The 10,670-nt window shown below is 44.2% G+C and overlaps 1 non-coding gene across 1 annotated transcript; it reads left to right on the forward strand.

The window, feature by feature from the left end:
• Positions 1–608: 608 nt before the first annotated feature.
• trnah-gug (transfer RNA histidin (anticodon GUG)) lies at positions 609–680 on the forward strand. Its single transcript has one exon. It is a non-coding gene; the product is annotated as a tRNA-His (tRNA).
• The last annotated feature ends 9,990 nt before the right edge of the window (positions 681–10,670 follow it).

The following is a 10,670-nucleotide window of genomic DNA, read 5'->3' on the forward strand; positions in this document are numbered from 1 at the left end:
GGGGGCCCTTCAACCAATTGTGGCCACACTTCTCAAATACTACTGCCTAATGAACTGAATCACATTTCACAATTCTTACCCCCCAGCCTTATATGTCTTGGCATCACAAGCTCACATCTGAATATTTATTCAGGTTGTAAGGGTTTCTGTCGCTCTGAACAATGCAGACAGTATATTCCAAATTCCAACCACCCATTGGCTGATCAAGCTTTTTCGCACATCTTCGCAACTGCGCCACTCAGTTCCTCTGATTCTGTGGCTGGGAGTTGGGACTATGTGGCAGCAGTGGTTCCTGCCTTGTGTGGGGAAACTGGTGAAGTAGCCAATGTTAAACTGCATTGCTATTGAAGCATACATTTCAACAACACCTGCACTGTCCCCGGAGTTTTTGATGTTTTGGAGAAATCTACTTATCTCAGCCAACAGCATATTAATGATGGAATCACCACAGCTTCTGGGGGAACCGACATTAAACGGTCAGCCCATTCTGAGTTCCCACATATCTGCCACTGTTCGCTTAGCACTGATGTTGTGCATTTGGTGCGCTGCCTAATATGTCCTATGAGACTGTACTTATTGCACTCTGTTAGCCCACTCATCTGTGGAATGCCGTGATCGTATAGTGGTTAGTACTCTGCGTTGTGGCCGCAGCAACCTCGGTTCGAATCCGAGTCACGGCAGTAATTGCTCTATCTGCTCCAGCCCTTGGGAAACACAAATAAATCAGTTGTTTGAATAAGGTAATTTTTTCCAAGGTGATGATCTTTTCCCTTCAAATTCTGCTCGCTCACATCTCTGTATTTCATATGTCAGAATTCAAATCCACCCGCTCTCAGAGATTTCACTCCTCCTACGATCACTAACTGAACGTTTCATCCCACAGCCCCCTTACATTAATTTAGAGATGCCGGTGTTGGACTATGGTGTAAAAAGTTAAAAACCACAAAACACCAGGTTAGAGTCTAACAGATTTGACTGAGCACTAGTTTTCAGAGCGCTGGTCTTTCATCACGTGGTTGTGGAGTCATTTCCTATTTCATTAAGGCACTGCGGAATCGAACACAGTCTCTCACATTGATACCATTCAGTCTGTGCTGCTGCGGTCACCGTTGCTGGGTGAACGTGCCCCAACCCCACCATCGGGACCTGCAGATCAGTTGATCCATTTGGTTACGGCTGTTGTGAGGCGAGTCCTCAGGTAGCAGCTTTTACTGATATGGACTTGCGATTATGGGCGGTCAAGCTCAGGAAAATGATACAGGACAATATCGAGGAAAAGCGACTTCTTTCAGACAGATCAGTTTCATGGGTTTTCCGCAATGGCCGAGCACTGTTACCACTGGACCGTTTACTCAGATACCAAGCAAATGGACCAGGGACCCGGGTTTGACTCCAACCATGTTAGAATTGGGATACAATACATATCTGGAATTACGAATCTAATAACACTTATAAATACATGGCCAATTGTTGAAAAAACAAAACCATCGTGTTCACTGACGTGCTTTGAGGAAGGAACCTGCTATTCTTACCTGGTCAGGCCTCGATGTGACTCCAGACTCACTGCAATGCGGTTGAGTCTCGACTACCCGCTGTGCAATTAGGGATCGCAATCAATACTGCCGAGACAGCGCCGCCCTCATTCTGTAACAGAATAGGAAAAAAGTTAATTTAGCTCTCGCTAGATTACTGTGTGCAGTTCGGCAATTCACAGTATAGTAATGATGTGATGGCACTGGGATCGTTGCAGGAGAGATTGAATGGGATATTGTCTGGGCTGAACAGTTTCAGTTATGAGGAAAGGTTGGACAGACTGGGGTTGTTTGTCACCGAGCAGAGCAGATTGGAGAAGACATGAATGAGATGTACAAAATAGTGAGGGATATGGATAGGATAGACTGAAAGAAGCGTTTGTTATTGATGGATGGATGGAACACTGGGGCCAAGCGATTTCGGGAAAAGGCAGAAATTTTTGAGTAGATGTGCTGAAAGCGTCAGAGAAGTGGAAACCCTTCCAACCTGAAAAAAAAACTGAGACGTTAATTTGCGATGCCAAAACATAAAAGACTATGGGCTGAACAATGGAAAACTTTATTCAGGTTGTTGAGCAGTTGTGTCGGACAAGTGCGGCCGCAACAGGCTGAAGGGCTTCCTTCAATGTTGTTGTCCTCCACAGTATCGTGGTCAGTGTCCCCTCCTGTCACAGGGTTCAATTCTCCGCTGGGGGCATCGTAAAGGTTTTAAACCTGTGGCTCTGTTCCCCAGTGAAGGTTATTCATGCCTGGCCTTCCATTCTCGATTTGATATGTGACAGAAAGGACAGTGCTGTCTGAATCAGCGCGGGGAAGGACTGCATCTCCTGGGGAGAGAGAGTGTCAGTGAAAGTGCAAACACGTAACTTCTGCAAACTGCACATTGTGTTTGTGTTGGAATGAAAACCATGATATAGAGTTGTTCCTGACTGATATGTTTATTTAAAGCAGGAATCTGAGGAAGAAAAACAGAGTAAACCCATTCAGATCTGAGCGCAGAAACATTTCCAGCAGAACTAGTGATGTTGTACAGCGTAGAACCACGTTTGGATGCATTGTGCTCGGTTTGAGGGCGCAGCTTGCTTTCACTCGGCTGAGTTACCAGTGTGTAAATGATACAGATAGTGTTCAATGTGATGGTACATTTGCTCAGTGGTTCGCATTGCTGTTACGTCTGTAGGTTAGGTGGATTGGCCATGTTAAATTGCGCTGATGTGTCCAGAGAGTGAATTCAGTAAGTTAAGTGAATTACCCATGGGTAACACAGTGATAAGGTCAGCAGTCACACGATGCCAGATTTTATTCCAGTGGGTTAGTTTGAAATCACAAGCCAGAGGCTTGTGGGGATAGAGACGGTAACTAGGTCTGGTTGAGGTTCTGTTCAGAGTGTCCCTACAGACGCGACTGGCTGAACTGTACTTTCTGTATTGTAGGGAATATGTGATTCTATCAGAGTGGACACTGCCAGCGCTTACTGGGCTGCTAAGACATTAGAGACGATGCTGGTGGCGTTTACTGGGGATGGGATTTTATTTATTTGTGTGATGGGAAATTTGAAGCTGAACCAAGGAAAACCGAATGGAAATTTTGAACAGCAATTGAGGTTTGGATAGAGTAAATAGGTATTAAATTCACTCTTTCAAGTTCGTAATTTTCTGAACGTCAGGCTTTCAAAACCATCGATGTCGGACAAAGAAATAATGGGAGCTGAATTTCTGTCACTCAGAGAATCCGCTTCCAAAATATTTGGAAAGGCACATTTAGAGACACAGAAGCAGTGAGTTTCACCAGGAGAGAGACAACCTGTGGCCAGGTAAGAGTGTAAAAGTAGATTGTGGGGAGTGGAAGGTGCGAGGAAACAATGTCTAATTTGGACGACTTTAGATGTAAAGATAGCTCAGAAACGTATGCAGCTGATTAAGATTCAGCAAAAACTCAGAGTTTTGAAACACTTCCGTTAATATTCCACATGAAGCATTATAAATGGAACTGAGCAGATTTTGTATATTGTAAAGGAAAGATATTCCATAATGAATAGGGAGTGATCCGTCTCTTGGAGATCGATTTCCTGCTTTAATCCCATGACTTAAAGATGGGAGAAAAATCGCCATGATGTTGGGTTCATTTGATACCACGAAAATCTGCCAAAGTAACTGAGCATCAAAACTGGCATCTTGTTTTGTAGTTTAACCTTCTGTTTTTCTCACCAATATTTTATTTAAGCTGAAATAAATTCGGAGCAAAATGGAATACAATATTAAAAGTCCCAATGTTATAAATCCATTTCACTTCCGATCATTGCAATGAACAGAGTGAGGTTGCAGCAAAATTAATAAAATGAAATGAACAAAAAGCATTTCCGGGAATTTTACCCAGTTCAGGTTCAGCCATATGAGAAAGCCCATCGAGCTAAAACATCACCTTCACTTCTCTCTCCATATATACTTCTTCATGTGAGAGAGAAACTATCTGAAGAAATTATGCATCAAGACTAAATGTGCGTGTGAATGTGACAGGAATTTCATGTTTGCTGGTTCATTCTGAGACAGTTCCGACGCGGAATGAATCAAGGACAGGTATTCCTTCCAAGGACGAGGTCAATTCCTTGGATTTTGCTGGTATTATTATTCCGTTGAAAGCAGAAACGTAATGGTGTGCATTCGATTCATCTCAGGGAATTTCTTATCCCCTCGGTGCACCATATGTAATCCTGATGTGATCAAATGTGAGCCCCTTTGCAATGGGCTGAAGTGACCCAGAGGCTAAGCCGACGGGTTGGTCTTACATTGTGCATGTATGGATGTGAATCCTACTCTGGCTGTTACTTCTATCAAACGAAGCTGTGGATTTCCTTTGTGCCTCGTATCTTTAGTATACATTGGATGGGGAATCTTGCTCTTGCCCTTCATTGCACCGGAGATTTGTGATAAATCGAAACCTCAACCAGGTCGAAATGAAGCAATTTTATTCTGTTGTAAGTTAAATTGGGATAATGAAAAGGAGTGCAACATTTCTTTCCTCCTTTCATTCCCTCTCGACTTTCTCTAAATTTACTTCGCCTGACAGAGAAACAAATAAGGAGAGATCGAGAGCAATAGATTATCCAATGGGATTGTAAATGAGTATTTTGGTGTAACACTCCACACAAAGGTCTGAGCAATATTTCAAATAATCAATTGTAATTGGAGCAACAGAATACTTCTCCAATGAAACAAACCTTTCATTCTTTCACAAACTGTTGCTGTGTGAATCACACTGCGATCCATTATCTAGCATGATCACCAAGTTGCCAACAGTATTAGATCCACCAATTTTCTTTAGCAATCACAGCTTCTGCACCTACCCATCTGTGGTGTACTCAGTGTCATTTGTTGTCTACAGGCCATGGCATATTTCTTGTTCACAAGCTTATGAGCCGAGTTCCTGACCCATCTGATCAGTTTGAGAAAACTTTTCTATCACTTCATCCCATCACCTCAGAATTCTAAACTTATCAATAAAATAATACGTTCGACAAAATTATGTAGGATTGGAAGTCTGCTGAAAATGTGTTGTTGGTTAAAGCACAGCAGGTTAGGCAGCATCTCAGGAATAGGAAATTCCGGCTTATGCTCGAAACGTCGAATTTCCTATTCCTGAGATGCTGCCTAACCTGCTGTGCTTTAACCAGCAACACATTTTCAGCTGTGATCTCCAGCATCTGCAGACCTCATTTTTTACTCGAGGATTGGAAGTCGACCATTCAGTCCATCGATTCTGCTTCACCATTCAACGAACTCATGGCTGATCTGATAATCCTCTACTCCATTTTCCTGCATTACCTCGACAAAGCTTCATCATCTTTCTGATTAAATATCTGTCTGGCACAGTTTGAAAATACACAACAACTCAGCCTCAACAGCAGTTTCGATAAGGAGTTCCATCAATTCACTGGCCCCTGAGCACAGAAATTACTCCTAATTTCTGAATTAAATTGGCAATAACTAATTCTGAGTTCATGTCCTATGGTGCTCCTCATACCAGAGGGTAAACCACCTGCCCATATCTACCCTGTCCAGATCCCATGAATATTGGACGTTTATAAATGTTAATATGTGATTATAGAGCTCCCCTCCGCCTCCTCTGTTTCAAGGAGAATAATCCCAGCCGAACCAATCATTCCACGAACCTCCATATTCTCCAGTGTTGACAACGTGTTTGTAAATCCCTGCTGTCCCCTGCAGCGTCCTTACATATTATTAAGGCAGCTGGAGAAATTTCTGTGAGGCAACGGTTGAAATTTCAAGCACAGAAGGGCAGTGGAACTTGAAATCAGACAGCGACTGGAATCAGATTGGTCCACACAAGGACGAAATGCAGTAACGATAAATTTGACAAATGAGAATCTGATCATACCGTATTGATATTCAATAGCTTTAATGTCACCCATTTCCCCTGTGTAATCGTCCACGGAGCAAGTATGTAAAACGGATTGAGACTGGTTATATAAATATTTTGAGAGCAAACACATGTCCGTTAGTAGACAGTTTTTGATTATAAACTCAACTCATTGCGCCGTGAATCCTACACCGTTTGCAAGGCACAAATGGGATGTGGTACAGAACTCTGTCCATTTGTCTTGATGGGTGTAACTTCAATAATACTTAAGGGACTGGACACCATCCACGACACTGCAGTCACTTGATTGTACCCTATTTATTACCTGAATATTTATTCACTTCACCGCTGAGGCACAATTGCAGCAGAGTGCACCAAATACACGATGCACTGGAGTAAGTCATTCGGGCATTTTTGACAGAACCTTCCACGCTCAACAGCTATACTGACTATAAGGACAAGGTTGGAAGATGCAATGAAACACCACCATTTGCAAGTTCCCCTCCAAGGCCCATAGCACCCTGACTTGGAAATGAATCAGTGATAAACTCATTGAGTGGTGAAGCAGTCTTGTTGGGCAAAGTTTCATACTTCAGCCCCCCATCTTTTATCTTAAATTTAGTAAATGTTGATTTATGCGGTGACCAGACTTGGGCTCAGTCCTTCAGCTGCGCCCTAAACTGGTGATTGCTAAAGTTCTACTGTCAGTCACAGCCTCTGGTCAGCAATAGATAATATCCAAAAATCCTCTCAATAAACTGATACCCCTCAAGTTGAAAGTGATGCTGGGGAAGCACAGCAGGTCCGTCATCAGCTGAGGAAAAATCAATGTTTCAGACAAAAGTCCTTCACCAGGAATGAGACTGGGAGCACATGGGATAGAGAGATAAATGGGAGGGGGTTGGATCTTGGGAGAAGGTAGCTGAGGGTGCAGTAGGTGGATGGAGGAGGGTGCGAAGGGGATATATCAGAGCGGAGGATGGAGCGGATAGGTGGGAATGAAGATACACAGGTGGGACAGTTCAGGAGGACGGTGCTGAGCTGGAAGGTTAGAACTGGAGTAAGATGAGGGAGTGGGCTTGACGAAACTGAGGAAGTCCACATTGATGCCATGGGGTTGAAGGGTCCCGAGGAAGAAGATGTGGTGTTCTTCCCCCAGGCGTTGGGTGGTAAGGGATTGATGACGGAGATAGGCCAGGACCTGCCTGTCCTCGGGAGAGTGAGAGGGGGAGTTGAAATCTTTGACCATGGGACAGTGGAGTTGATTCTTGCAGTAGTCTTGGATATCTTCTCTGAAGTGCTCTGTCAGAAGACATCCGGTCTCCCCAATTTAGCAGAGACCACATCTCCTCTATAGATTCATAGCAGATACAACAAATGACATGTGTGGAACTGCAGGACAACCTTTGATGGATGTGGAAGGCTCCAATTGAGCCTTAGACAGAGGTGAGGGGGTAATGTGGGCGCAGATTTTGCATTTCCTGCGGTGGCAGAGGAAGGTGCCATGAGGGAATTGACGCCCATTGGAGGTTGTGGACTTGATTAGGGAGTCACGGAGGGAAAGGTCTTTGATGAAAGCGGATAGGTTTGGGGAGGGAAATATATCCCTGGTGGTGTGGTCAATTTAGAGGTGGCAAAAATGTCGGCGGATGATGTGATTTATGCAGTGGTGGGTGGAATGGAAGATGAGGACCTTCCTCTCTCCATTTTCTGCCGTTGTTGTGTTTGGAGGTGTGGGGTTAATGGATAGGGGTGCGGGACATGAATGAGATGCGTTAGAGGGTAATTGAATCCCTTGCTGCACTCACCCCATGGCCCTGACTTCTTGGCGCTGCGGGTATCCTTGTGTCGATTAAGTTTGACAATCAGTTGAATTCCAGTCCACACGCACTATTCCCATTTTCCCCGTTGTTCAACTATTTTGATTCTTCCTTATTCTCCCATGGAATGTTGTCATCATTGGTCTGAAGAGCATTTGTTGTTCATTCTAAATTCACCTTGAACTGAGTCAGAGGGCATTCATGGGTGAATCACGTTGTTGTGGGTCTGGAGTCACATATTGACAGGACACGTTATGGTTCGAAGGGACATGAAAGAATGAGTGTTCAGTAAACTAAAGTTATTGTCTCTGTTCCTGAGATTGGGTTTATTTTTCAGATTTTATTCATCGAATTTAAATAACAGCAGCTGCCACGTTCCAGTCACCAAAGATTACAAGCCCAATATATCGCCGCTGCACTGACAACTCCCTGATATATTTCTCCATTCAAAGAATGACATTGTCAATTCAGATTATCCCAGAGAGAATACGACGCATTTCTGTGTTGGAATGCAAGCAATGTACGCTGTATTAGGGTGTTTACTGAAGCAAGAGACTGATGTGAAGACGATGTGAGCAAAAGCAGTTCTTACTGTCAAAGTAACAAAATACCACTGTGTTAAGGAAAATCTCTGAGAATGCTTTCGATTCACCAGCCTCTCACTGAAGGCTCCAGAAGTCTCCCTCTGAGCCAGTCCTCAGTGGAGGTTAATGGAGGATCTGGGAAAATTTCACGAAGCATGGTCAGTCGGAGCAAAAATAAGGAAGACGTTCGTTTCAGCAGTGTTTAACAATACTACCTTTCCCGTGTGCAGTCGAACAGACTAAATGATTGTGCTACAGACTGCGACAGCAAGTTCCGCTGAAAAGTAATCCTTAAAAACCGGTGTAAGCAACACAACGTTATTGGGGTACACCGCGTGGACACAGATACTTCGGTGTATCTCATCCATGCTCACCACATCACCAAAATTAAAGAAGTCCCATCCCCCAGCATTTGGCCTCAATCCCTCTAAACCCATCCTATCCAGAAACTCATCCGATTACCATTGCAATTTTCTGAGTGCAATAGCCTCCTGCACTTCCTCTGGTAGCTCATTCCTTACACGCACACTCTTGTGTGTGGGAAATGTGCCTCAGGTCCTTTGTCAATTTCAGACCACTCACCCTAAACCTATGCTCGAGTTTCCAAATCACCCCGTGTGACTTTGCACCTTTTGTTATGCAGGAGACATTTGCTGACGCCGGAAAAGTGTGATCGAGCCGTCTATCGCGATACGTCCAGGTTCCCGTTTCGACAGTGGCGTTGTTTCGTGTACAGCTGCTGCCGTTTCTGCTGGTCACCTCCAACAGCTTGTTGAAATGCTGGTTTCGTGCCCGCCTTGTTGATATTCAATGCAAACTGAAAATGTGTTTGGTTCCCGGGGAATTAACTGTGGTGTGGGAAAGTGCCGAGCTTCTCAAAATGTCTGTGCTGGTGCTCTAAGGCTGCAGCATGTTTGAAAGAGTAGGTTGGAATTACCCTGCTATTAGTTATGAGATTACTTTATAACTCATGCCCTTGGACTGTCTCACGTTTAGCATCGAGAACACAGAGCACTCAGATACAGTTAGCACCTCTTTGACGTCTTCTGGGTTGTGGGGTGGCGTAATCACCTTTTGACATCTGTTAATATACTCTGAAACTGCCTTTTAGATTGACGTGAACAGAAACTGCATCTCTAATGAAGACGAGAGAATTTCATAAACTTTCTGAGTCGCTTCCCATCGATTCCCACACTGGTGTCCACCTCAGCTGCCCGCCGTGTGGCTCATGCACAGGTGTAGACATCTCTGCAGCAAGCCGCATGGTTCATGTCAAAGACAAGGAAAACGCCAACTCGTACTGGCCCCGAGGTGTGTGCTTCCTCACAATGTGATCTGTCCTTCTCGGATAGTAATACTACCTTCACTTTTCAGCTCGAGAACATTCTTTGGGATGTTTAATCTTCAAAACAGACTTCGATCCCGTAAGTCTGCTGCACGATCTGTTCGGCTTTGTGCATTTTCCCTGTAGTCCGGTGTGTTTCATGTTCCGTGTAAACGTGAAAGTTGCCCTGTTTTGAGCAACGGGTGCAATCATTTCCCAAGGCAAGAATCGAAATCCCAGTCATGTCACACAGCTCTTGGTTTCTTTGTTGAATCAGATTCGAATTTCCATTCTCTCACACAGACCTTAGATTTGTGGCTCAAACGAGTCTCTGAAGGCAGATCAGCTTCCCATGGTTTTTGTGTGGCTTGATGGGTTATCATTATTTGCTGCAAAATTGATATTGTAGCTGGGCAGATCCCAGCAGCAGCGCGAACAGGGCAGGGATCTGGAACTCTTTCCCCGGGACTGTGATTCTGTTGTTTTGCAGGCGCACCATTGAAAGTGTACGAAAATGTCCGATTGTGGGTGGCTTGTCTTGTGGCCGATTGGTCGGAGGTGCTGTGTTGAGTTTATATTTCTAATGAGGATTGTGTTCGAATCGCACCATTTGTGTGCTTTACTGGTTTTACTGCAGCGTGTTAATGTTCAGTATTAAAATTCCAACACGATAGCTTACTTTGCTTATTGGAAATGTATCTCCGATTTGAGAGAATGCACCCTCTCCAATGTGCCAGTGTCCATGCCGTAGTGATCGCATTCGCCTCCCACAGGAAAAGCCCGGACCTCAAGCAGATCCACTGCTGCATCATGTTCCGGCCAAGTTGTGTTGTTCACTATTCCACTGAAATCGAACGGATATTGGGATTTCATCACTGGTGTGAAACAAAATCCTGCAGTGACTTTAGTTATCATTATTTGGTGTTCTAGTGCATGGAAAAATAATTCCAGTTAATTGCAATGTCATATGGTCTTAAATTTCTCTAATTTCCTTCACTTGTGTCCTGGAGATGTGAGCTGCAAGCAATGCCGC

This window comes from Hemiscyllium ocellatum, chromosome 7, assembly GCF_020745735.1.
Source record: "Hemiscyllium ocellatum isolate sHemOce1 chromosome 7, sHemOce1.pat.X.cur, whole genome shotgun sequence".
In the NCBI taxonomy this organism is placed as follows: domain Eukaryota; kingdom Metazoa; phylum Chordata; class Chondrichthyes; order Orectolobiformes; family Hemiscylliidae; genus Hemiscyllium; species Hemiscyllium ocellatum.